A 27,925-nucleotide genomic window follows, 5' to 3' on the forward strand; every position below is an offset into this window, starting at 1 on the left:
CAATCTATATTCTAGGGCGTGGCTTAGCCAAAGGCGAATTGAGCGAATGACACTTAATGACAGTTGTCATAAATATGCATAAAACCTCCTTAATATTCATGATGTCATGTCATGATTATGAAGGTGTCATGTCTAGGGTTGCCACCTTCAGTATGGCAAAATAAGGGAGTGCATTGTAGTCTCCCTGAGGAAAAATTCTATTCATTTATTGCTATAAGAGAGGAAGAATTTTGCAAACTCTTTAATTCATCTAAATCGACAACTTGTATATTAGACCCTATACCGACTAAGCTACTGAAAGATATGCTTCCAGATGTCATAGATCCTCTTCTTAATATCATTCATTCAATACCATTGTCTCTAGGATACTTACCAAAAACCTTTAAGCTGGCTATGATTTGATCATACAAAATGAGTCAATTACAGGCCGATCTCGAATCTGCCTTTTCTGTCAAAGATACTAGAAACAGTATCCTCACAACTGTGTTCCTTTCTAGAAAGAAATTATATCTGCAAGGATTTTCAGTCCGGATTTAGACCGCACCATAGTACCGAGACAGCTCTCGTTAGAGTCACAAATGATTTGCTCTTATTATCCGATCGTGGTTGTATCTCTCTATTAGTGTTACTGGATCTTAGTGCTGCATTTGATCATCGACCACAACATTCTTTTGAATAGACTCGAAAATTATGATGGCATTAGAGGAATTACACTAGCATGGTTTAAATCAAATTTCTCTGACCGTTATCAGTTTGTAGCAGTAAATGAAGAGATGTCTTATCGATCACAAGTTCAGTATGGCGTACCACAAGGCTCAGTACTAGGACTGCTGATGTTCACTCTGTACATGCTACCGTTAGGAGATATCATTAGGAAACATGGAATTAGCTTTCACTGTTATGCCGACGATACTCAGCTCTATATTTCTTCAAAACCTAACGAAACCTACCAATTCACAAAATTAACGGAATGCATAGCTGATATAAAAAACTGGATGACTAGTAATTTCCTACTACTAAATTCTGAAAAAACAGAGATTCTAATTATTGGACAAAAAACGTCCACACGTAATTACGAGTTCTTACCAAAACCAGGAAGTATGACCATATTAGCCCCGTTCTGTCAACACTGCATTGGCTCCCTATTAAACATTGTATACATTTTAAAATATTGCTGATTACTTACAAAGCACTAAATGGTTTAGCTCCGCAGTACTTGAGCGAGCTCTTAACGTTCCTATTTAGCACCAAAACTTTGGAACAGTCTTCCTACCATTGTCCGGGAAGCAGACACACTCTATCAGTTCAAAGCTAGATTAAAGACACATCTCTTTGACCTAGCATTCACATAATACATTATAGACTTCTATAATTTAATGTTAGGCTGCATAGATTTGGTCAGCCGGAACTGGGAACACTTCCCATAAATCCTGATGTACTCGTTACATCATAAGAAGAATGGCATCTACGCTAATTTTAGTGTCTTTGTTAATCCCGAGGTTTTCCCACAGCCAGCCGGATCCAGGCCGTATCCAGATCTGACGAAGGACCTTTGCCGGGACCCGATGACAACGCAGTGCTGAAGTGCCAACTAGTCTCTCCCCTGTGAAGGATACCTTGACCACTCTACAGATAAAGCGGATAATTTCGGTTTTCACGTATTTACCCCGGGAATTAAAAACCTGCGCACATATATTCAAATGTGCATAATTATAGAATTAATTCTGAATGCACAGGTGAGCACCATCAGCCTTTCTCACAGGTTTGCGTTTAAAGTCTGTGTAGAGAGAACGATGTCGTCTTAAGGCTGATTTATACTTCTGCGTCGGAGCCTCTACGCAATAGACTATGCGTTGGTTTTCGTTTATACTTCTGCGTCGTTGTCCGCGTTGACGCGCAATTACACATGCAGAGGGAGCGTGTGAAACCCGAGGGAGGGGTTCTAGCAGACCAATCACAGCGCTTGCGTCCGCGTAGAATTGACGCGTTGTTACATTTTTGGAGAGGTGCACGTCAGGGTACGCCGGAGGGTACGGCGTATGGTACACGTCTATGCGTATGCTACGCCGTACCTACTGTGCGGACCCGACGCAGAAATATAAATTGGCCTTAAGCGTACTCTAATTTAATAACTAGAGTCCTTGCGATGGAAGTGAATCAATCAAAACTAACTTTAGCTGGAAAATATTTTTATTCAAGAACTGCTATAAAGCCAAAACAATCTCTGTTACCTTAAATTATCCGTTTATTATTGTAAAGCCGCTTTGGAACAATCTACATTGTTAAAAGCGCTATATAAATGAAGATGACTTGACTTGACTTGAGTTATGACAGAATACAATGATGAGTGAACTTCCATAGCTGAAAGAGTCAGCTTCGTGCCTTTTGTACATTTGGCACTTGTAATTTTTTCATTCAAACTAATTATCTTAAGATTTTATTTTGCTTGAAAGCCTCTGTTGAGACCTTAAACTAGTAGTTATTAAAAAATTCAGTTTATAGATAACATTCTGAGGGAAATATTTATCAAGCCACTCTGATAACGGAACTATCCACTTTTAATTTCTTTAAGTTTCACACTCCCAGGGAATCAGCAGCTCAGGAAGTCTTGAGGCCTCAGAATTTTAGGAGAAACTTTCACACTTCCAGAAGCGGTTAAATGGAGAGAGTGGGCGAAAAGCAAAAGATTAGAGGGAGAAATAATTAAAGATTGGCAGGAGATGTGTGCAATACTGAAGATTGGTGGTGTGTAAGGACTGGTGTTACTGGGAACGAGGAAGCGGAAAAGTGGAGAGGGGCGAGATTCCGGACAGAGAAAAGTGAATAAAACGGAGAGCAAGGAATTATCTATCTGAAGGCTTAGTGTGTGGACGGATAATACAGTTATGGAGGAAAAGAAGAGAGAGCAGGTGGGTGGATTAATGGAAACTGACGGAAAAAATGAAGGTGGCAAAATCTGAAGCTCATGTAATTAGAGATATTGGGTTCCATGGACAGTAAACAAACACAGCTGCCATGAAGGTAGATAGTGACAAGGGAAAAATCTCAACTTGCCAACATTTCTGCTCACTGCAGCTTATTCTGCCCATGACAATTTAAGACATGTAAAGTGACCAATGACATTTATTTTTTAACATACCATTTAGGGACCTTAATAATCAACCAGCATGAATTCACTTTGCTTTACTGAGAACACCAGAAAATTGTTTAGTGATTAATTATTTCATGCATTAATTCTTCCGCGCTACGCACGGTATGACTAGAAAATCAAAACTCATACCACAGTCTTTGTTCTACCTATTTATTTGATAGAAGTGTGAGTATAGTACAGTATATAGAAACTGTGTCAACTCCTCGATTAGTGAGGTCAAACAATAAATCTATTGTAGGAACTAGAAAAAATCTAATCGTGATTAAAAGCAGAAAATCTCAAAATTACTGTAGTGAACAAAAACAATTTCTAAAGCTAGGTCTCCTTCCACCTAAGGCAGTTATTGTAAATTAAATGATCACAGATAATAGTTTTGATGTACTCTGCCTCACCGAAACCTGGCTTAAACCAAATGATTATTTCGGTCTTAATGAGTCTACTCCAGCAGGATACTGTTATAAGCACGGGCCCAGTCTGATTGGCCGTGGCGGCGGTGTTGCAACAATCTATAGAGATATTCTTAATGCTACTCAGAAAACAAGATAGAGGTTTAAGAAGAAAAAAAAACTATACTATCTCTTGCTTTGGCTACCGTATACAGACCTCCAGGGCCCTATGCTGATTTCCTAAAAGAGTTTGCAGATTTTCTCTCAGACCTATTGGTCAACGTCGCTAAAGCATTGATTGGCGGAGATTTTAACATTCATGTAGATAATTCAAATGATGCGTTAGGGGTTGCGTTTACAGATTTACTAAACTCATTTGGGGTCAAGTAAAATGTCACGATCCACCCATCGTTTTAATCATACACTAGATTGGATTATATTGCATGAAACCAATCCTACTGATATAGATATTCAACCGCAAAGTGATGATATCACTGATCACTACCTTGTAACGTCCATACTGCGTAGTGCTGAAATTAGTATATTTGTGTCGCGCCATGTTATCGGCAAGGTAGAACAATTCTCCCAAATACTATCGATAGACTCACAAATAACCTACCTGTCTCAGCTTCTCAGTGTACCCAAACACACAAATGAACTAGAGGAAATGACTAGCAGTATTAAAAAAGGTCAGAGAGAAAAGTACTGCAACATGGTACAACAGTATTACTCACGCTATTAAGAAAAAAACTTGTAATCTACAGCGTAAATGGAAACAAACTAACCTAGAGGTCTTTATAATCGTGTGGAAAGACTGCACTTTCTCGTTATAAACAGGCTTTAAAAGTAGCCAGGGCCAAGCATCTCCGCAAACTAATAGAAAATAGCCAAAACAAACCAAGATTTTGATTTAGTAGACTGGCGAGATTAACAAATAAACAGACATCACCTGAACATATTATTCCATTACAGTTTAATAGTAGTGACTTTATGAATTTCTTTAATCATAAAATCGAATGCATCAGAAATACAATTGTAAATGTACCCTTAACAGCGTCTTATGATTCAGCCTCAATTATCGCCCCTCAAGACCAATTGCAGTGCTTTACAACTATAGTCAAGTCAAGACACCTTCATTTATATAGCGCTTTTAACAATATAGATTGTATCAATGCAGCTTTACAGTGATAATAGGAAATTAAAGTAACATCGATTGTTTTGGCTTTACAGCAGCTCTAGATTAAAGTTATTGTCCAGCTAAAGTTAGTTTTGATTGATTCACTTCCGTCGTAACAATCATTAGTAATTAACTTAGGGGCCGCTGACACGACAGACGACACCGTTCTAACAGAAAACCCTTATCGCGATCCGACCACTCAGCCGCACAAAACAGTGCCTGGTGGCTCGAGAACGCAAACCATGAAATAGGTTCCAAGGTGCAAGCGTTGAAAAAATTATAATACCGAATTTTATTAACGTTTCCACGTAGCCACGTGAACCGGAATTATCCCGACAACATTTTATATGTACAGAGGTAAAAGGGAAGGGAAGTTGAGTTGAGCTCTAGTTGAGCACCTGAGAAACGTGATAGCTGCTGATAATACTGAAGGATATTATATAGTGATAGAAGTCATATTCCTATAGATAGACGTGAATCGGCTGAGTGTCAGCTGATGCGAGCTTGACTAGCGTGACCTGCCAGAACTGACTCTACGCTTAATTTAGGCTGTATGAGAACAGCAGAATTGAATTGAAGTCACAACTACCACCTCAGCGCCGTCACACCAACACCGGAAGCAAAGAGTGAAAAGCTGAATGTGCAATGCATCCACTTCCGTATTTATACCCGCACTGCAGGGCGGAGCGCTAGATTCAAATCTCGCACGCCAATGTGCATTGGCTAGTTTAGTTTACATTTGAATGTGAGAACCCATTACGTAACATGGGCTATGACCAACTGAAAGGGAACAGAACATTTCTACAAGACTATCTATGCTACGTCGAAGGCAGGAATTCTGTGGATCTGCATGAGGTTAACTTTCATCTCTTTTGCATTGAAAGAAATTAAAACAATGCACTATTGCTATATAATCATAGCAAACTCTATTTGTGTTAGCATTCAGCTGTGTGATGCTCAATAGAAGGACAGACAAATGAATGTCCTTCAGCCCGTAATTACAGGCATCAGAACAGTATGTCCTCTCCAACAGAAACGCGTAAACAGCCAGCATGCATCAGAGAATATTACGTGCTGATTCTCTGGTCTCGATGGATATTGGTGTTGTGCAGGACATGAGATAAGTTATTCTTTGGGGGGAACAAACCATGCTGCCTAGAACATGTCCAGGTCATATTTAACTGCAAAATTGAGAGAAAAAAATGTATTACTAAAAGTGGTGCTGAATGTCTTACTGATCCAAAGTACATTGCATTATAAACACTAAGCTGGGTGAATTTTATCCAAAGCTGCTTGAAATGAAACCCCTCTTATTCAGTGTTCATTTTTTGTCGCCATCTCATGAGTCATTGCATATCAAATCAATACGGTTCAATCCGGCTGATCGATTTTCCTCTTTAACCAGGTTCATACATTTAGGTTTATAATATGGATGAAGTTTGTAGGTGACAGAATCAATGTTCAGTGTCTGGCGAGATGTCATGGTTCAATAGTGTACAAAGAGCCTTGTGTATCGTATATCAGGAGTGTAAATCACTGTGTCCAGTGCATATGTGAGTGGTTTCTGGCCATAAACCTTCACCTTCATTCAGTCAAATGATCTCTGGTATGGAACCTTGTTTCTGCCACAATATATATAAAAAAAACGTAATTCACCTTTGGCTAAGTCCCCCCCCCCCCCCTTAGTTACTGTTGCTATGTCCGTCAACTTCATCTGGGCTATGGTTTGATATCAACATGGCTTATGCTGTGACAGCTCTTCCTGCTGAAATTTTATCAAACTTTTATAAAGCAGCAATTAAAGTGTCCGATAGAAGTAGGCAAAAGGGGCTGCAATATGCGTTCGAAGGCTATATTCAAGACATAAAGGTGAAGCGCAAGCAACAACAAGGCATCCAAATAGAGGCAAAAGCATAACGGTCACAGTCAAAAAATGAACCACCGCATATCCTACTAATCGAGACGGAGCCTGGGACGAACAATATCAAGGAGCAACACTGTTATGCAAAGCTGGGTAGGTCTCTATTCACTTCTATAATCGTTATTACAAAGCAAACGGACTACGCGAGTATAAATTTGTATTTATTAGCAGCGTGTGCTAGCGTATCAACAATTAGGGTAGAGAACCGAAATCATAACCTAAACCAGCATAAAACTGTCTAACTAGTATAACTTCACAGTAAGGTTAAAAGCTAAGTTTATCTTAGAGCACACAAAAGTGTGCTTGTTGATCCTTGAGGGGTTTCGCTGACTGAGGACGTCCACACAGTTTAATCCAAAGACGACTCTTGTCAAAATTTGACTTCGGTTTTGGGCAGGGAAAAAAACGGACACCCCCCTTCAACCTCTCTGGTAAATCCGTATCTGTGTTACAAATGCCCCAGGCACAACGTTTAACCATATTTTTGATAAAACTACGACGGTAATAGCCTGCCGAGACCAAAAATATGAGACGCCTGTGTTAAAGTCAAATGGAGGGCTGTGAACAAGTGCCGGACCTCTGTGGGAGCTCGTTCTTCATTTTATCTCACAATTCTGACTTCTTTCACAATTGCGAGTTTATATCTTACAATCCTGAGGGAAAAAAGGTTATAAACTTGCAATTGCAAGAAACAAAAGACAGAATTGTGAGATTATACCACGCAATTCTAACAATTTATTATTTAATTTATTATTTTATCATGTTTATGTTTACAAAAGTAGTTTAATGGCAGACTGACTTTAAACCACAATACACCTTAATTTAATCAGGAGCTTACTCAGAAAACACAGTGACCAGTCATAGTTTGTTTTGTGTAACTTTTAATAATTGGATTTGTGACACTTTTATTTTTTATTAACAATTAATTGTTTTTTTTTCTGTTTTTTTTTTCTAAAATCATTGGAAGATATTTTTACTTGTTTTAAGCTTAAACTCCCTTCAAAACAAGACTTAATATATCTTGTAATTTTGCTTTTTAATGAAATGTATCTGTTTCAGCGGTCTTTGTGATGCACATAAACCTCTGTAAAAGCCACAAACTCGCACCATAGAAACAAATCAGTGCATGAAATCACAGCTTATTTACTGGAGTTTTATTTAAACCTAACCCTGTCTGAATGGTTCCTCAATCTGTGGTTTGCTGCAGGGGAAACACAATGGTGAAAACTTTCGGTACAACACACTTGTGTTCAAGCAGCATGAAAGTAAAAAAGTGGAGAGAGTCAGAGAGGTAAATGCTGACGGTTGGAGATTCCCCAGGCACGTCTTTCAATAGGAGCTCTGCTTTAACTGGCTTAGGTCAGTAATTTCTCTCTCTCAGATTTCTGTCTATTTGAGAAACAGTCAGTAGAAAATACTCGAATGAATCCCACTTATTTTCCTGCAGGTCTTTTTTGTTGGTAGAAAAATATGCATGAGGGAGATAGAAAGAAAAATGCTGACCATTTATACTGCCCTCCCCAGTTGTGAAACATATGTGTGAGGGAACCAGACAGTCATGAAACAGCTTAATGCAATGTGCCAATCAAATAGAAGGAGTATTTCAGATAGTTACTGATTCTGCCCAAGATTGTTAGATAAACAATGCATGAAATTTGAAACATGAAATAGCATGTCTGTCTTGATGTATTTTTTTTTTCTTATTTTAGTACACTGCAAAAAGAGATGTGTTCAAAATTACATCATGTATAGAATTTTAACACATGTGGTGAGTGTGTTCAGGGACTACACATGTTGTGTGAAATTTTACTCAATAGATGTGTGAGCTATTTTAACACAGAAATTGTGTAGATAACTTTACACACAAATGTGTGATATCAATACTTTTTACACATATTGGGCCTCATTCATGAAACATTCGTAAATATACGAGTAAATATGTGAGTGATTTGCGCGTAAAGAGACCTTCCCGAAAACTCTTCTCCTGATTCACAAATACTTCGTAAACGTCAGATGTGATAGTGAAACGTGTGTGTATGTGTTATGAATTCCAATCAGTCGTAAATGGGACGCGCGTGCACGCTCATTCTCAATTACCATAAATCCCGCCCATTAAATCCGACTGACAACTATATATGGGCATCATATTATGACACCAAACGAAGGATTTCAACATGTCTTCTTAAAAGCGAATGAAAAAGAAAAATTTCTCATTATCAGATAATATTTTATTATCAGAAGTACATTCAAAACGCCACATTTTATTTTCAAGCGTAGCCTACATAGTGGCGTATCAGGTCCTAAAATAAGGAAGCTTGGCAGATATTACAGACGCAGTTATTGGAGTTTCATCTGTTAATCGAACAGTCCCAGAAGTGGAAAGAAAATGGTTCGACATGAAGCGACTGCAAAAAACGAATTAGTTCACTTCGAAAAAATATAGCCCAGCTATTGAAAGCAATTAATTATTTTATTAAAGTGTACCGTTTGTACCGTATGTAATTACTATATATAATAATATTTTTTCAAAATGCTGTGTTTTGTAAATATGTAAATATGTACCCGAATTAAAATGCAGCCTTATTAATGAGCAAAACGTTCGGATGTTAAACGCACTATTTACGCGTGGCTGGGAGCAGGTGTAGATTTCTTTCGTACCAACTAACATTTGGAAAATACGAACATTTTAATGAATCCGAAAATTTACGCCAGAACCACTTTACACACGATTTACACAAGAATTCGTTCTGCTCGTGTTTCATGAATGAGACCCAATGTGAGACAATTTTACACTTAAATATGTAATTTCAAAACATTAAGTGCTGATTGTAGCTGAAAATGACCAGAAATGACTAATAATGTGTTAACATTACCAAGCATATGTACGGTAATCATAAAATAAATAAAGTCAAATGTCAAAATATATTTGCCATTTAATGAGTGCAAAGTACAACAAAAGCTACTGCACTAACTGTAGCAGGATATACAGTGAAAAGAGTAATATCAGAACCATGAATACATATTAAAAGATGCAATCACACAGTTATGACAAATGGATGACATAACAAGAACAGTCATATCATAAAACACAGATACATTAATACATGTCATAAGAAACATCTGCTTAAAGTATAGTTAATCTGTATGAAAACCATACTTGCATATAACAATCAATCATACAGTTATGACTAATGGATGACATGTAAGTTGTAACAAGTCATATCAGAAAACACAGATGCATGAATTAATTTTATAAGAAACATGTTTTCGATCACTGAGATAATAATAATATAACTTTTGTCAATGATAATTAGTCTTGAACTTGACTTGAAATCGTTTAGAGTAAAAGTCTAACAGTAGGCTATGAGATTACATCACCCAGTTTGAATATATTAGCTGATTGTTATTCATCACAACTTCAAAGATGACAATGACAGTTTGCAGTCTGACAATTTACATTCTTGAGAAGGATTAGCTAAACAATCTTGTATCTTGGGTTTAAGGAAAGCTCATCTGTATCAAAACCCTGCATCATGTCCAAAGGCCTGAAATCTGCAGTATCGGCCAGACTGATCATTTAATACTCTTTAGTTTAATGTACAACATAGGCAAATAAATTATCATCACAGTACTTCACTGTAAGAATTCTTACAAACATCAGGATAGACATGTCATCAGTCTGAGGTATGATGTGAATAATTTCTCCAAATAAAGGCTCTCCTTTGTTATCTGCTTTAAGAGTCATTACAGAGCCAGTTCTGTAAGTTTGGCCGAACACACTAACAGCATGGGTGACATAGACAGTGCTGTTCAAAGTAAATTCAAAGTCTTTGGCTGATTTCAGATTTTCAAGCACAACATCTGCTTTCTTCAAAGAGCCAATAGTAAGGAGTTTGTAACAATCATTTTCTCAGAAAAAGGGTCACCTAACTTGAAGCTACACATTTGCTGAACCTGATGTTTATAACTCAGTGTTTTAGAATTTTTTTTAAAGTTTCCTACTATATTAGCATGTCTAATGCATGTTTAATGGTTTATGCTTCGCTTCGAATCTCATACACCTGTAAAACTGTAAAATACCTGTAAAACCTGGAACTGGTCAAATACTCTGATTCATTCTGACTTCTGACCTGTAATGCTCCTGAATCATAATCATCCACTGTTCGCTCGTTGGCCAGAGGAGAACTGGCCCCTGACTGAGCCTGGGTTCTCCCAAGGTTTTTTTCTCCATTCTGTCACCTGATGGAGTTTTGGTTCATTGCCGCTGTTCCCTTGCCTTCTGGCTTGCTTAGTTGGGGACATTTAACATTCAACAATATTATAGATCTGCCTTAAGGTGGACGATGATGCCATTTTTTTTATTATTATTTTCATGTTATCACTGTGAAGCTGCTTTGATACAATCTGTATTGTAAAAAGCGCTATAGAAATAAAGGTGACTTGACTAAAAGGCACCACATTTGCGATGCCGTCTGTTTTATTGCATTGTCAAAGGTTCTTAGATTGAGTATAACACTGGGCTCATTTTTTTCATTCCCATATCCATAGTCAAAACTGGAAATTCTATGACTCAACAGTTCTAAAGAAAATAGCCTTTCTTCATAAATGAAGTGGCGTAACATTAGTCTGATTTTCAAAGGATGCTACACCCTCAAGGATATCATGCAAAATGTCAACGCATGTGTTCTCAGTGACATGGAAATAATGCAGCTTGTTTAAACATGAGTCCTCTTTAACTCCAGTTGCAGATGGATCATTACGTAGCACATGCTGCTCACAGTTTTCTCTGGTGCACTTTTCTACTTTATCTTCGTCGAAAACAGTCTGTGCAGTCGTTTTGTCAATCAGGCAGAAGTGACAAAACTTGTTGGCTGAAAAGCTTTCCAAATAACCACAGAAGGAATGGATAGCTAAATTGTCAGCAGTCAAAACACAGATTGTTCCATAATGTTGATGTTTTTGTCCTTGCATGTCTACTTCTACACCCAACCTTTCAAGTAATCTAACTTCCTCTAGCAGTGGTTCCAAATTTTTACCAAATCCATATACCTCTCTGTCCATAGAATTAAACAAAAGACATAAGTGAATATTTGAAAGTGAAGAACTATATTGCGTGGCAGATTTTTTAAACTAAAATAAACAGCCCCCATTTGATGAACCCTAAAGGGTTAGTTGTTGCCAGGTCATCGAAATACAACTGTATTTGGAGTGCTTGAGGACATGTTCCAAACAATGGATGAGATGTAAAATGAGTCCCATCACAATAATTGTGCATTTTCCCTTCGGTTTGCTTCTTACCCTGAAGGTAAACTTTTTGCATCTGGTCATTACTAAACAGAAATGTAATAGTCTGAATTACTGACACATATTGACATGTGTCTGCTGCCAAAACTTGTTTTAATTGTCCCTGTTTTCTTGCTTTGTCTGTCCTATGACCAATAAAGATTTCCTTCGGCTTCACAAGATCAAATTTCTCTTCAAAGTATTTATTCATTTTGTAAGGTGTGTCTACATCTTTAAACATTAGTTTAGCAGCTTCAAACTCGCCCATTAATGACTGGACAGACTCACTGCCAAGTGGTACCAGCAGATTATTCAACAATGTAGTTGTTGACTGTTTAAGATTATCAACAGTCCTCTCTAGCATCTCTTGTGTACAAGAGATAGTTTTTGCTACATTAAAGTTGTATTTGATGAACGGTATATCTTTGCCACAAAAGAGGCAACAGTTTCACTAGGAATGGCAGTTTGAACTGGAACATAGTCTGATGTTTCCACAGTACTAGATGTCCCAGTCTCATATGCATCTGATACACTGTGGTCATTAGGTTGAAATGTCATATTGTCCATGAATGTTGTTGTGGACTGGTGGTCTCTATGAAGATGTTTGGCGAATGAATTGAAGTTATGATACGGTCTTGGGCAACCATCTTGGCTGCAGATAATGGTCATGTCCTGTCCATCTGATAGGCTATGAATTTCATGGAGATGCCAAATGACTCTCCTTACTTCTGTAGATATCAATTGTCTGCACTTTGGACACGTATACATTGTGTTGTTATTTAATGCGCAGCCTGAAGCTTTGAAAGGACTTCAAGTACCTTGGCTTTCTTGGTTGAGATGGTCACATCATAGATGTATTCAAAGAAGGTGAAGACAGAGCTCAGCTGTGGTAGATATGTCAAGTTGCACACCCAGTTTAAAGCTTGAATAGCTTGTCAACTGCACACGTCAGGCCATAATTTACAGGAATGGTCACCTGGTCGTTCCGTGCAGTGATGTATTGTCGTGTTGGGCTTTTCAGACTGCCGATGCAGGTCAGCTGTGGCTGTGTCCTTGATGCCATCTCGGAGTTGTCGCAGAGGGATGCAATACTGGTTCCAGGCTTAGAGAAGATGGAAAAGATGCAATTTAAGAGTTGAAAAAGCACCATAAAGAAGTCTAAATGTGCATGCTATACTGTATTAGTGTGATGATCAGGTTCTGTTTCTGTGTGTTTGGACTTTGTTTTATTTCATTCAGTGTGCTTTATTCTGTGTGTGCTTATTGTATTCATTTATCCCTAGCCTGCTTAATTATTAGTTCCTCTGTTTCAGGTGTGTGCCTTGTTAGTTTGTATGGTCCCTCTCGTTTATGTCATTTGCCCCAGCTGTGTCTCGTTCCCTGTTCCCCTCTGTGTATTTAAACCCTGTGTTCTGTCTTGTTCCTTGTCAGTGATTGTATGTACGTTCCATGTGAGTTTCCCGGTTCCTTGTTATAAGTTTATTCAAGTTCTGAGTGATTAAAGTCTACTTGCATTTAGATCCGACTACCGTCTTTGCTTCCACGCAATTCGTGACATAATCACTGACCACACCAGGATCTAGCAGGTAGTTCCCAGGACCCCGTGATGGATCCAGTAGAGATCATGCGTCTCCGTCAGGGGAATCGACCCATCGAGGACTACGTGACAGACTTTCTGAAACTGGCTCATAATCATCCCCTGAATGATTTGTGTTTGTCGTTTTTTTTCCGTGGAGGACTGTCTGAGCCCCTTTACTCAGCGATGCCCATGCTAGATCCTTCTGGGACTCTGAGTCAGTATATCGAGTGGGCTCTTTCTATGAGTGGTTCATCGTTTGCTGTGGGCTTAACGGAGGAGGTAAAAGTGCTTCACGTGGGCTTCATTCAACCTGTGCTTCTCCCGTACTCGGCCGACCCTACGTCGCGAGAGACGCCCACCAAACCCGCGCTCCACGTCTGCCCAGCCGAGCCCGCGCTCCGCGTCTGCCCAGCCGAGCCCGCGCTCCACGTCTGCCCAGCCGAGCCCACGCTCCACGTCTGCCCAGCCGAGCCCGCGCTCCACGTCTGCCCAGCCGAGCCCGCGCTCGACGGACCAGAGCTTTACGTCAGCCTCGACGAACCCAGTGAGCCGCGTGAATCGAGTGAGTCAAGTGCATCCAGTAATGAGTCAACTGCATCCTGTGAGTCAACTGAGTCAACTGCATCCTGTGAGTCAACTGAGTCAACTGCATCCTGTGAGTCAACTGAGTCAACTGCATCCTGTGAGTCAACTGAGTCAACTGCATCCTGTGAGTCAACTGAGTCAACTGCATCCTGTGAGTCAACTGAGTCAACTGCATCCTGTAATGAATCAAGCCCAGTGAAGCGCCGTCGCAGAAGGAGAAGGAGGACTCGTTGGGCTCGCCAGGCTCCGGAGGGCGTTCCCAGACTCCTCGCCCTGCCGGCCCCGCCTCTGCGCCTCGCCCTGCCGGCCCCGCCTCTGCGCCTCGCCCTGCCGGCCCCGCCTCTGCGCCTCGCCCTGCCGGCCCCGCCTCTGCGCCTCGCCCTGCCGGCCCCGCCTCTGCGCCTCGCCCTGCCGGCCCCGCCTCGGCGCCTCGCCTTACCTACGGTCTTCAAGCTCCGGGAGGCTTCTCTCGAGGCCGCTTACAGGTCAGAGGTTCCTCCCGTAAATTTCCCCAAGTATTTTTTGGGGGGGGGCAGGAGGTACCCTGAGAGGGCCATGGAGGCGGCACCTACATGGATCCTTGCACGGCTTAACACCCCTGAGCTTCCTGTACCGCCCGAATTTCTTATGCTGCTGGTCCCGTCCAGTTCTGTGCTTCATACACCCTGGTCCCCGTCTAAGTCTGCTCCGCCCTGGTCCCCGTCTAAGTCTGCTCCGCCCTGGTCCCCGTCTAAGTCTGCTCCGCCCTGGTCCCCGTCTAAGTCTGCTCCGCCCTGGTCCCCGTCTAAGTCTGCTCCGCCCTGGTCCCCGTCTAAGTCTGCTCCGCCGGGGCCACCCTCACGACCTGCTCCGCCGGGGCCACCCTCACGACCTGCTCCGCCGTGGCCACCCTCACGACCTGCTCCGCCGTGGCCACCCTCACGACCTGCTCCGCCGTGGCCACCCTCACGACCTGCTCCGCCGTGGCCACCCTCACGACCTGCTCCGCCGTGGCCACCCTCACGACCTGCTCCGCCGTGGCCACCCTCACGACCTGCTCCGCCGTGGCCACCCTCACGACCTGCTCCGCCGTGGCCACCCTCACGACCTGCTCCGCCGTGGCCACCGGCTCCGAGGCCGTCCTGGAATCCATGGTCCCTAGCTACCCTGTCTGGGACTCCAGGACGCCCTCCCCCCCCTCCCAGGTCATCGCCTTGATCTTGAACGGCGTGAGGTCACGCCTTTCGGAAGGGGGGAATTATGTGATGATCAGGTTCTGTTTCTGTGTGTTTGGACTTTGTTTTATTTCATTCAGTGTGCTTTATTCTGTGTGTGCTTATTGTATTCATTTATCCCTAGCCTGCTTAATTATTAGTTCCTCTGTTTCAGGTGTGTGCCTTGTTAGTTTGTATGGTCCCTCTCGTTTATGTCATTTGCCCCAGCTGTGTCTCGTTCCCTGTTCCCCTCTGTGTATTTAAACCCTGTGTTCTGTCTTGTTCCTTGTCAGTGATTGTATGTACGTTCCATGTGAGTTTCCCGGTTCCTTGTTATAAGTTTATTCAAGTTCTGAGTGATTAAAGTCTACTTGCATTTAGATCCGACTACCGTCTTTGCTTCCACGCAATTCGTGACAATTAGGTAACATTTTGGAGTAATTCTTCTTCTGTAAGTTACCACTTGTAAGACAAGATAACTCTTTAAATGTGTACGTAGAAAATATAAAATTCAATAGTTATAAAAACAGTGTTATACATTTTAGACTATTTACACAGTTTATGAATTGTAATAAAATCATAAAAAATATTTAAACTTCTTTTTTAAATATAAATTATTTAATAATTACCTAGTTACGGTGGCCGTTGGATGCAAACGACCTGCAATTTATGACAACGCATGAATTTGCAGCACCATTTCTAAATGCTGTGCATATGTTGTCAAATTGATGAAGATGTTTTCTTAAGTTTCGTGTGTTTTGTCTATCTGCATGTGTTGTCATAAATTGTCAGGGCCACCATACCTAGTCCTTCGTTGGCTCTTACAGATATCATTATGACATATGGCAAGATGGCGCCGAGGTATGCGAGCTTTCTCTCGCCACGTCTGGTGCTAGTTCTAACTTTATTTATTAGCTTGATAATACAGCCTATATCCTCCTCTATTATCAATTATGATGGACAGACGTTACTGGACATTGGACAAAATGTTCCAAAATTATCTACAACATCTGTGATACCTGTGGAAATTATCCAAATACCAGAAACCTGCTGCTCTGGTAATCAAAGGCGATACGGACGCAAGAGAGGAAGACGCGGGGGACTGCTGGTGAGGCTACGGAATCGCCCTACGCGGCCTCCAATTCCATGTATGCTACTGGCAAACATGCAATCTATCAGCAATAAAATGGACGAGCTACGCTGTCGTGTTAGTATCCAGCGAGATCTGGGAAACTGCTGTGTCTTTTGTTTTACCGAGACATGGCTAACATCGGACTACCCAGACAGCGCCGTACACTTGGACGGCTTCTCTGTATTCCGTTTGGACCGAGCTAAGGACACGACTGGCAAATCGAAAGGAGGGGGCGTGTGCTTCTTCGTAAACAATTCGTGGTGCACTGGAAGTGATTTCGCACTCCTGTTCCCCAGTCCTGGAACATCTCTCTATTAAATGTCGGCCGTTCTATGCACCACGTGAATTTCCATCGGTTTTACTTAAACATTTTTGGGCATCCATATTTCAGACTCTCTTTCATGGTCTTTTCATATCACCAGTGCTATTAAGAAGGCACATCAGAGGCTTTATTTTTTGAGTTGTCTTAAGACATATGGTATGTCATCAAACATTTTACAAAATTTTTATCATTGTACAATTGAGAGTATATTGGCAGGCAATATCACAGTATGGTTTGGCAGGGCTACTTCACTTGATTTGGAACGACTTACAAAAGTGGTTAAAACTGCATCAAAAATTATTGGGGTTCCACTGGAACCGCTTCAAAGCATTTATTTAAAACGAAGTACTAAGAAAGCATTGGGTATTATGCGGGATGTCAGTCATCCCGCACATAATCTATTCTCCATACTTCCATCAGGGAGACGGTTGCAGAGCATTCCCACACGCACATCACGCTTTAAAGACAGTTTTTACCCACAGGTTATAAGGTTAATGAATGATCATGGAAGAGGAAGGAGGGTAGAGGCATAGTTATTATGTTTACTGTGTCCGGATGGTGTAATGTTTTTAATTAAATTATGATTGGTGTTGAGAGAGAGAGAGAGTTGAGAGAGAGTTTATGGCACATTGTATTTCATTGCTGTGGTACTTGAACTGAACTGAACTGAACTGAACATTACGAAACATCAAAATCAATCAGGAATGTTATTGCTGCCTTCACACTGCAGCGACTTCCGGGCATTGTGTCACATGCCTGTCCTGTCTTGTGCTGCACATGGGTGTTTTGTTATTTTGGGCCATGTGCTCGTGTCATTGTCTGATCCCTCCCCCTTGTTATCTGATTATTGGTTAATTTGTCCCACCTGTCCTGCTCGTTACACTCCTTTGTTTGTTCCCCTATTTAGCCTCCCTGTGTTTGTAGTCCTGTTGCTGGTTCGTTGTCAATGTTTCCTGGGGCCTGTTTCAATAAGGAGGTTCAACCAACTCTGAGTTAAAACTTGAACTCTGAGTTGACTTACCCTGAGATGGGAAACTCTGAGTTTTCGGTTTCAGATCAGCTGAAATTGGTTAGTTCAACCAACTCTAAGTTGACTCACTCTGAGTTGAGCGTGTGCACCACAACTATAAAAAGCCATTATCAATGGAGCGCAGATATTATGAGTCACCATGGCAACAGCGCCAGACACAAAGAGGAATTACTGTTATACAGTGTTGGGTGTAATTAATTACCAAGTAATCTAAATATTGTAATTTAATTAAAGGGATTACTCTTAATTCTTCTGTAATTTAAAATAAAATATGATGTAATTACATTAAATAGGCTACTGCATAGACTATAGAACAATTCTGTATAAAACAATAGTGGATTTAACATACATTTTTAAAAGGTATATTTTGAATTTAACCCTCTCCCTCTACACACTTTGGTCAATTTAAGAATAATTCATGCAATTGTATATTGTTCATTTTGAAAGCATTAAAAGTGCAGTTTCTTGTCTCTCCTCATTGTATTGTTCAAGTGGTTGAGGTTGATGGGACTTAGTAATTAATAATAAGTAGACCAATACTTTCTAAAGATAGTAATTATTACATTAATCTAATTACACTGTTGAAGATGTCATTTGTAGTTAGTAATTAATAACTATTTTAGAGTACCGGTAACTGTTATAATATCAGGTGAAACTGGAAGAACAGTTATTCTACCTAATTTTAATTTGCATGTAGGCTAGGTGCAATCCTGCAGGCATTATAAGAATGTGGCAGCAGCTGAAAATAAAAAAATATAAAAACATAATTCAATCAGGTAAGGCTTGAGCATATCATGGGTGTAGGCTATCTGACTTTACAAACATTTGACATATTACATAACTAAATAGCATCCAGTGTCTAGCAGTGCAGCAGCATTTTTGGCTGAGGAATCCTTCATCAGAGCGGTCACTCCCGGAGATCCAAGGGCCTTCATAAAATGTAAGAGGTCTATGTGTTATTTTTTATATAGGGTATTTTTGATATTTCCATTTATTTTACTTTGGGTTGGGTTTTTCGTTGGTCCCAATAGATTCTGATATCTATTGGGACTAATATCTATCTAGAGACTAATATCTGTCTTTTGGAGCCTCCTGTCCCAACAGAACCCCAGACAGTTTTAAGTTGCCTACTCAATACACCAGAAATTATGACAAATAGTGTTATAAAGTGTACAAATGCTCATCTTCACAGGATGATGGGTATGAAGAAACAGTTTCTGCGCCACAGAGAGGCCTACAGGGTAATGTTAATATTATGTGTCTACACATCAGACAATCTACACATTCACATTTGTATGTGGCGTAGCCTATAGAATCGAAGTTTATATCTAAGTATAAACGGACATTCTTATCCCCCAAGTGATTTTCAGTAAATTCCACAGTTTAATTCTGTAGAATTTGTTTAGAACTACATGATGTAACTCTAATGAACTGTATTTTCAGTTGCCAGTTAAAGAGTTATATATACTTCATCTTATAATTTTTTTTTTTTTAAAACAACAGTAAAAACAGCAATGAATAAATGTACAGAAAGAATGAATGAGGTGTTTAAACACCGCTTCCTCTTTAAAAAAGGGGAGGAGACCGCAAGAAACTCTGGGTTTACCGAAGAAAACCTGCTCCCGACCAGGTTAGGTTCACAGAGTAAGTTGCCATGGTAACTGACTCTGAGTATAAGTTACCTCTCTTTCAGAAACGGGCTTGACTTACCCTGCTTTCTCGGGTTTGATATACCTCCCATTCTGAAACGGAAAACCCAGAGTTTCCCTCATTTCAGGGTTAATATACTCAGAGTTTTCACTTAACCTCCTGTCTGAAACAGGCCCCTGGTGTTCTTGTGTTACCTGTTCCTGTTCCTGTGCCTGAAGCCTCTCTTGTTTTCCCCCTCGGGGTTGTTTTGTTTATAGCTGGTCTTTATTTTGTATTATTTAATAAAAATCATCTCATCCTGCTCTTGTATCCTCGTCTCCGTTCAACTATACCGTGACACATTGGTAGCAGAAGATGTGTCAGAAGAACCAGCGTAGTATAGCACTTTTCATCTGAAAAATAAATTAAAACAGATTAAAGCTACAACAAATATTTTCAAGTAGGATTAAAAGGATTAGATCATGTGTTTTTAAACTGGGGTTCAAAAACTGAGTTGAACCGGGTTGAACTGGGGCTGTATGAGGTTGCCTGGCCACACCCACCTAGATTTCCTTTCAGGGAGAAACTATTCTGGAACACCATCATTCACTAAGTTTCCATCAGACCCCAGACAGGCTCTGGTAGTACAGTTGTAGCAATGCATCAGAAATTGCAGTCGGAAGAATGTGTACATTTATGTACAGCAAAGGTAGGTCTACATACTGACCATCGATGCTGTATATTGTCAGTTTGTAAAATGTAGGTAAAGTAGGAAGTAACGTTCAGAATCCCTGATCAATGTGATTGGTTAGGCTGAACCAATAATTTCAAACTTAACCTAAAGTATACCCCCATCATGATGTCACCGTTGGAAATGTTTCACCAATCATGAGTCCCCAGACTATATTTACAAAGTAAATGAGTCTGGTTTTAACCAGCCTATGTATGAGGTGCTTATCCATAATCAGTGTATTACCAACATGGATTACACTGAGAAAGGACTAATTAATATTATTGGTAAGTAGGAAATAAAGCAAGGGTTCCTACATTCTGAATTTAACATTTGAGACATTGCATGCAATATCATTACACACATACACACCATCTGTCTGGTCTTCCATCCCCTCCGTAAGTGAAGCAACACCACCTTTTTCCAAGGCAGCCACTGCTCTCAGCTTTGGAATGATGCTCGCTTCCCATTTTCTGATGAACTGGTTTGTCTTTCCATCTGTTATTTTGCCAAACTCGATATCGATCTTACATTAAAAAAAGAGACTTCTTCAGAAAATATTCTAAGTCAACAGTGTTACTAAGAGTATCAGATCTTTTACAATGAGAAACCTACCAAACTTGGCATATCCAAGAAGCGTGGGTATTCGTTGAAGATTTCAGTCAATGTAGGAGTTGCCTTTGATATCCATGATATCCTGGTGTATGTATTCTCCAATGCTGATTTGATTGAAGGAATGTTCTCTGCAGAGGGCCTGAGTCGTTTCATCAGGGTGATCCACTCACCGGTCCCACTGCTCTCCCCCTAGTCCTGCTCCGATCTTGCTCCTGTGTCTAGGGCTGCAACCATTAATCGATTGTTGTTGACCATAACAGTAAATTAATTGCCAACTTTGTTGATAATCGATTAATTGGTTTGTGTATTTTTTAAAGGAAAATACATAAAACTTCTGATTGTAGTTTCTAAACTTGAATATTTTCAGAATTACTTACTCCTCTATTGCAATCAACTAAATATTTGGTGTGTGGACAAAACAAGGCATTTGAGGACATAATCTTGGGCTTTGGCAAACAATGATATACATTTTTTCACCATTTTATTGATCAAACTAGTTAATTAATTGAGAAAATAATGGGGAGATTAATCAACTATGAAAATAATCGTTAGTTGCATCCCTACCTGTGTCACACCCTTTGTTGCGTTTTGTGTAACGCGACTGACCTGCTTCAAGCTTTCGCTTCATATGATTGATATGAAAGACCTGTGATTTTTTTCACCAGGAAATCCAACAGAATTGTTATAATTTGAACAGTTGTAAAAAAACATTATATAGATTTTTTTTTTAAATGCCATGTTATTTTGTCACACATAGACATCAACAATCAGCATATGAATCTCAACAATGGTGACACTCAAATGAAAAGTTTAGTTTCAGCTTGTGTAAAAAGTTAGGGTTCCATGTTAATACAACTCAACATGTTTAGTTTCAGTGGTATAGGGCAACGGGTTTCCACTCGATTTGCGAGTAAAGTCAACTAATTCGGGTTAAGAGTGGAAATTAACACTAAGTTAAGTGAACTTTATTGTCTGAGTACATTAAATAATCGTCAAGTTTGGTGAACTAAACAATTTAAGTCAAGTCTACATAAGCACCAAGTTAAAGCTAGGGTTGGTAATCCTGTTCAGAAACATTTTTTTTTATACTGGGTGAAATGGTCCTTCCATTCTGATAGTAGTCAATACATTATGTGTTCAGAAAAAGGAATGAAAAAAATCTGACCTCTGTAGCAGCTGTAGGACAGTAAAAACTCTGACCAATCACTGCCATTCGGTGCGAATGTAAAGAACCAATCAGATGCCTTCATGTCTCGTGCCCGAGCACCACTGCGTGCACAGCAGTGATGCGCGGGTCAATGTATAAACAACCCACACCCGACCGATGTTTTCAACTAACCCGCCCGCAACTCGGACCGCAAAAAAAAAAAAGAAGAAAATATTGTACCCGACCCGCTTCCTGACCCGCTTTTTTAAAAGTAGCTATAGTAAATGCTCATCGCGTCATGGGCCATAGACGGAGGAACTAGGGGTGCGCATTTTTCAGAATGCTGTATGATATAGCCTAGTGTTTTGTAATAAAGGCTTGATTTATTCATTTATTTCGTTTAATTTTCTTAACAATTAAGATGCTGCATGTGTTTATCCAGTCTAATCGACGTGTACGTCTCTCCCCTGACTTTCCCAACAAAAATCCCGCCCCCTCTCAGCAAATAGGCTACATAAAACTGACATTACTGAGCTATATGCGTTTAAAAGTAGCCTATTAAAATGGCACAATGGCATTGCTCAGTTCAACGCGTTGGGAAATCGGGCATTTTGTCCCGCGTCAGCTTTTATTTAAAAGTTAATAACGCGCTCAACATTCAAAAGGTAAATAAGGATTTGCAGACTGCTCGTGCGTCATCCTCGCGCATTCAGCCAATAAAGTGTAGACCTATGTATTTCATAGAACATTGTGTCTAGTACTATATAAATTACAAAGGTAAACGACCCGACCGACCGCGACCCGAATATCATTAAAAATATTTTTGGATGACTCGTAACCGTGGGTAACCGCAGGCACCCGCTCATTTTGGATCAACCCGCGCATCACTGGTAGGTACATGCAGCTGACTCCAAATGTGGATGCGCGTTCATGTTTGTGGGGGGGCGTAGCTTTGGACGGAGCACTGACAGGAGGGGGCGGAGCTTAGAAGAGGTGCCACTTTCAAATCTGGCTAGCTCTCCAACATTACCTACTCTAGCTTTAAGTAAACTTAAATATGCACGTTTTGGGAGACCCCATTACTCAATTAAATTGAGGGAACGAGTTTACTCAAATCAATTGAGTTCGATCAACTTGTCACAGGTCGAGGTGGGCCAAGCCAGACTGCACCCACCCCTGGACCAGGATCACCCTGAGGAGCGCGTCAAAGGAGGAGGCAGGAGACAGAAATAAAAGAATGACAACTTTATTTAATGTCTAAAAGCAATTTGAAAATCCTATCTAAAATCCTCTTCCTTCCTCTTCCTTCCTCTTCCCAAAGATCCAAGGCAACGCCGTGGCAAGTTTATGGACAGGGCTCACTTCCTTCTGGCGCTGGTGCCAGACTCACAGTGGTGAGTAACGAACAGGTGGGTATCCCAGGTGAGTAGACGGTCGGAGCTCACTTCCTTCTGGCGCTGGTGCCAGACTCACAGTGGTGAGTGACGAACAAGGTGGGTATCCCAGGTGAGTAGACGGTCGGAGCTCACTTCCTTCTGGCGCTGGTGCCAGACTCACAGTGGTGAGTAACGAACAGGTGGGTATCCCAGGTGAGTAGACGGTCGAAGTTCACTTCCTTCTGGCGCTGGTGCCAGACTCACAGTGGTGAGTAACGAACAGGTGGGTATCCCAGGTGAGTAGACGGTCGGGGCTCACTTCCTTCTGGTACTGGTGCCAGACTCACAGTAGTGAGTGACGAACAGGTGGGTATCCCAGGTGAGTGGACGGTCGGAGCTCACTTCCTTCTGGCGCTGGTGCCAGGCTCACAGTGGTGAGTGACGAACAAGTGGGTATCCCAGGTGAGTAGACGGTCGGAGCTCACTTCCTTCTGGCGCTGGTGCCAGACTCACAGTGGTGAGTAACGAACAGGTGGATTGCAGAGCTACAACAGACTCAAGTCACAAGCTGAGCGGGGCTTTCGCTGGGGCAGACAGCATAACACTTCAAGCAGAGGTAAACCGTTCTCACGTGTGTTGCAGGGACAGAGTCACGAGCTGAGCGGGCCTTCACTGGACCAGACGGAATCACCACTTCAAATAGAGGTGAACAGCTCTCACATGGGTGGCAGGAGACAGGGTCACAAGCTGAACAGGGCTTTCACTGGAACAGACAGAACCAACAATGGGTGGCAGGAGACAGCGTCACAAGCGGAGCAGGGCTTTCACTGGGACAGACAGCATAAAACTTCAAGCAGAGGTAAACAGTTCTCACGTGGGTGGCAGGAGACAGCGTCACAAGCTGAGCGGGGCTTTCACTGGAACAGACAGAATCAACACTGCAGATAGAGGTGAACAGCTCTTATGTGTAGTGTGCAAACGGGAGCTTTTCCTTCTGACATCCAACCGGTGACTACAATCGATCTCACTAGGCTCTTATGATGAACGGTAGACCAGCATGACACTTGGGGAGTGCACGGCGATTAAAAGATAAATCTTCCACACACACACGACAGTCTAACTCCAAACATGCAACGTGATGGGAAACGTCAATTCCAGCACTGCAAATCCACTCTTCAAAGTGCAAAATAAGGCCAACACTCACCCAGAGGTCTCGATCTGAAGAGCCGATGATAGTCAGAGTTGGGACAGATGTGCTGAATAATTTCCTCACCACTACAAGCGGGCTTCACTTCGCTGTTTGCAATGGTCAAGGGAGAGGCTAGAGATCGACAAGGAATCAGTATATTCCACTCAGTGCGATGTATACAACGTGATCCGAGCACTCCAAACCAGTATCCAATTTAGTGTAGAAAACATGCGTTTATGAGATTCAATTTGTCAATCACTCATCTCACTCTTTTCCATTCCAGGCGACGAATTCCACTCTTCAAAACTGCCCTCGGATCCCACAAGCGACACTCCTCTTCTTTCACGATAATCCTTCAGCTGCAACACTCTACAAACATTTCCCAACGGGAGAGAACCACACCAGATCGACGGGGGAAGACAAAGAAACAACAAGCCCACACGGCGAGAGAACACTCCAGATCAACGGAGGAGGAACAACAACAGCCTTCTCTTCCCCTTGTGTTTTATCCTCTCAAAATGCTGGCGCCACCTCAATCAGGCACTCAAAGTGAAGTCCCCGCACCTGTTGTCAATCTGCCGTTTAGCTGTCATGACAACAGACACACACACCGGCCCGGGGACAGTGTTACACTGAAAGCGCCCCGGCGGGAACACTTCTCTTGTGGAATTAGTTCCGGGGATTATTTGTCACCCCGTGACATACCCCCCTGCCAAACCGTTCTAGTCCCGAGAACGGTCTCCAGTCACCCAGTCTCCATACCTGGCTGGAGGCTGACCCCGATTCTCTCGCTGAGAACGTCGTGGTGGGGAGATGGGTGCTTCAGGTCGTGGTCCTAGGCCTAGGCCCCTCGGGATCACTGCCCATCCTACCAGCGGGGGCATCCAAGTCGTCTCGGCCGGTGGGTTCTCTATCACTGGCTTTGGGTAATTCGGGCAAGGGCGGATCAGGTTACGGTGTAACACCCGTTCGGGGCCCGTCTTCCCTTCGGGCCGTAAGGCATACACAGGTTGGTCCGGATGGGGTTGTCGCTGAACGACGTATGGCTGGGCCTCCCATCGGTTGCTCAATTTTCCCTTCCCTTGTCGGCGATTGTCCCGTAGCAGCACCCTCTCCCCGGGCAGTAGCGGGGCTTCTCGGGCCGTCCTATCGTACAGTCTCTTGTTCTTTAACGCCGCCTGATTAATCCGGCCAGCGACTTGTTCGTATGCGGACTGGAGGCGTTGGTGGTGGTTCGCTACCCAGTCGGACAGACTACTTCCCTCTTCTCCCCCAGTGGTTCCCATAAGCATATCCATTGGGAGCCTCACATGTCGGCCGAACATCAGGTAGGTAGGGGCATAACCGGTGGTACTGTGTATGCTATTGTTGTACGCCTGCATCACTGCTGGGAGCCGATCAGCCCAGTGGCCCTGCTGCTCTTCCTCCAAGGTTCCCAACAAGCCCAGCAAGGTTTGATTGAATCGTTCACACCCCCCGTTCCCTTGAGGATGATAAGGGGTCGTATGGGTCTTCTTACATCCGTACAGTTGGCATAATTCATGGATCACCTTTGACTCGAAGTTGGCCCCTTGGTCTGAATGGAGGATTTCCGGGCATCCGAATGGCTGGATCACGTACTTCCAGAGGGCGTTAGCAGTGGTCAGGGCAGTTTGGTCCATAGTGGGGATGGCCCAAGCATGTTTAGTGAACAGATCGGTGACAACGAGAATATTCTGGATCTGGTCCACCGGCCGTCCCAGAGTGAGGAAGTCCATTGCCACCATGTGCAGAGGTGCCCTGGCCTGAATCGGGACCAGCGGTGCCCGCGCCTCCCTCCTGGACTTGAACAAGGTGCAACGTGGGCATCTCTGGAGGTAAGTCCTGGTGGTACCCTCCATCCCAGGCCAGTAGAAATGTCGTCTCAACAAAGCCAATGTCCTCTCCTGCCCTTGATGTCCCATCCTAGCATGGTACGCCTCCAGTAAAGCCTGCCATCCACCTTCAGGGACCACGATCTGACAGACCTCTTCTCCTCGGCCTGGGTCCTGATGCGTCCTACAGAGCACCCCATCCCTCAAATAGAGCCTTTCCCTCTGTCCCAGAAAGCCTCGCACGCTCCGGGTCTGAGTTCGACGTTCCGCCCCCTCGGGCCAGATCTTCTGCTCCAACCATGTCCGTACCCGCAGCACATCCCCGTCTTCGCCCTGCCACAGTCTCCAGCGTTGTGGGTCCCACCCCCAACACGGAGGGGGGTCTTCGGGTGTCTGCCCTGGTGCCTCTACAACTCCCACCATTAATCCCTCGTCAGACCCCAGTTCTGGGGTCGGTGTATGGCCTGCCGATCCTTCACCTGGTAACCTGGATAACACGTCAGCGTTGGTGTGCTCTCTTCCTGGCCTGTACTGGATCTGGTAATCGAAGTTGGCCAGTTGCGCCACCCAGCGTTGCTCCACTGCCCCTAGTTTGGCCGTTTGTAGATGCACCAGCGGGTTATTGTCCGTGACAACCCGTACCTTGGCTCCCCACAAGTAGTCTTTAAATTTTTCGCCCAGCGCCCACTTCATGGCCAGTAGCTCGAGTTTAAAAGAGCTGTAATTCGAGTCATTCTTCTCTGCGGGGTGTAAGCTTCGGCTTGCATAGGCGATCACTTTCTCCTCTCCCTGTTGTTTCTGCGCCAAGACGGCTCCCAACCCTAGTTGGCTTGCATCGGTGTACAGGATGAATGGTTGAGTAAAGTCGGCATAGGCCAATATCGGGGCTTGTAAGAGTTCCTGCTTGAGCTGCTGGAAAGCGGCTTCACAGGCTGGGTCCCATTGGATGGAGGGGGACCCTCGACCCCGTGCTCGACCCGTGCCTCCCAACAGCTGGTTGATGGGTTTGGCGATTCTGGAGAAGTCCTTAATGAAGCGCCTATAGTAGCCCACGAAGCCCAGGAATGACCGAACTTGACGCACCGTCTGGGGAGCGGTCCACTCTTGCACCGCCCTCACTTTTTCTGGGTCAACGGAGATCCCTGCCGCACTGACCACGTGCCCCAGAAACTTGACCTCTTTACGGAAGAGCTGGCACTTGTCGGGTTGTAACTTCAGTCCGTAGCGCTCTAGGGAGCGGAAGACTTGCCCAAGATGTTCCAGGTGGGACTTGAAATCGGGGGAGTAAGTGATGATATCGTCAAGGTAGACGAGGGTGGTATCCATCACTTGGCTGCCCAAACACCGCTGCATCAGCCGCTGGAACGTGGCTGGAGCGTTGCAGAGGCCGAACGGCATCCGGTCCCACTCATAGAGACCGAAAGGGGTGGTAAATGCCGTCTTCTCCCGGTCACGCTCGTCCATCTGCACCTGCCAATAACCGCTGGCCAAGTCGAGGGTAGAGTACCAGGCAGCTTGAGTGAGGCTCGTAAGAGAATCTTCAACCCGTGGTAACGGGAAAGCATCCTTCTTGGTCACCAGGTTCAACCGGCGGTAATCCACACAAAACCTCCAGGAACCCGTCTTC

This window comes from Phoxinus phoxinus (assembly GCF_949152265.1).
Source record: "Phoxinus phoxinus genome assembly, chromosome: 13".
Taxonomy (NCBI): Eukaryota; Metazoa; Chordata; class Actinopteri; order Cypriniformes; family Leuciscidae; genus Phoxinus; species Phoxinus phoxinus.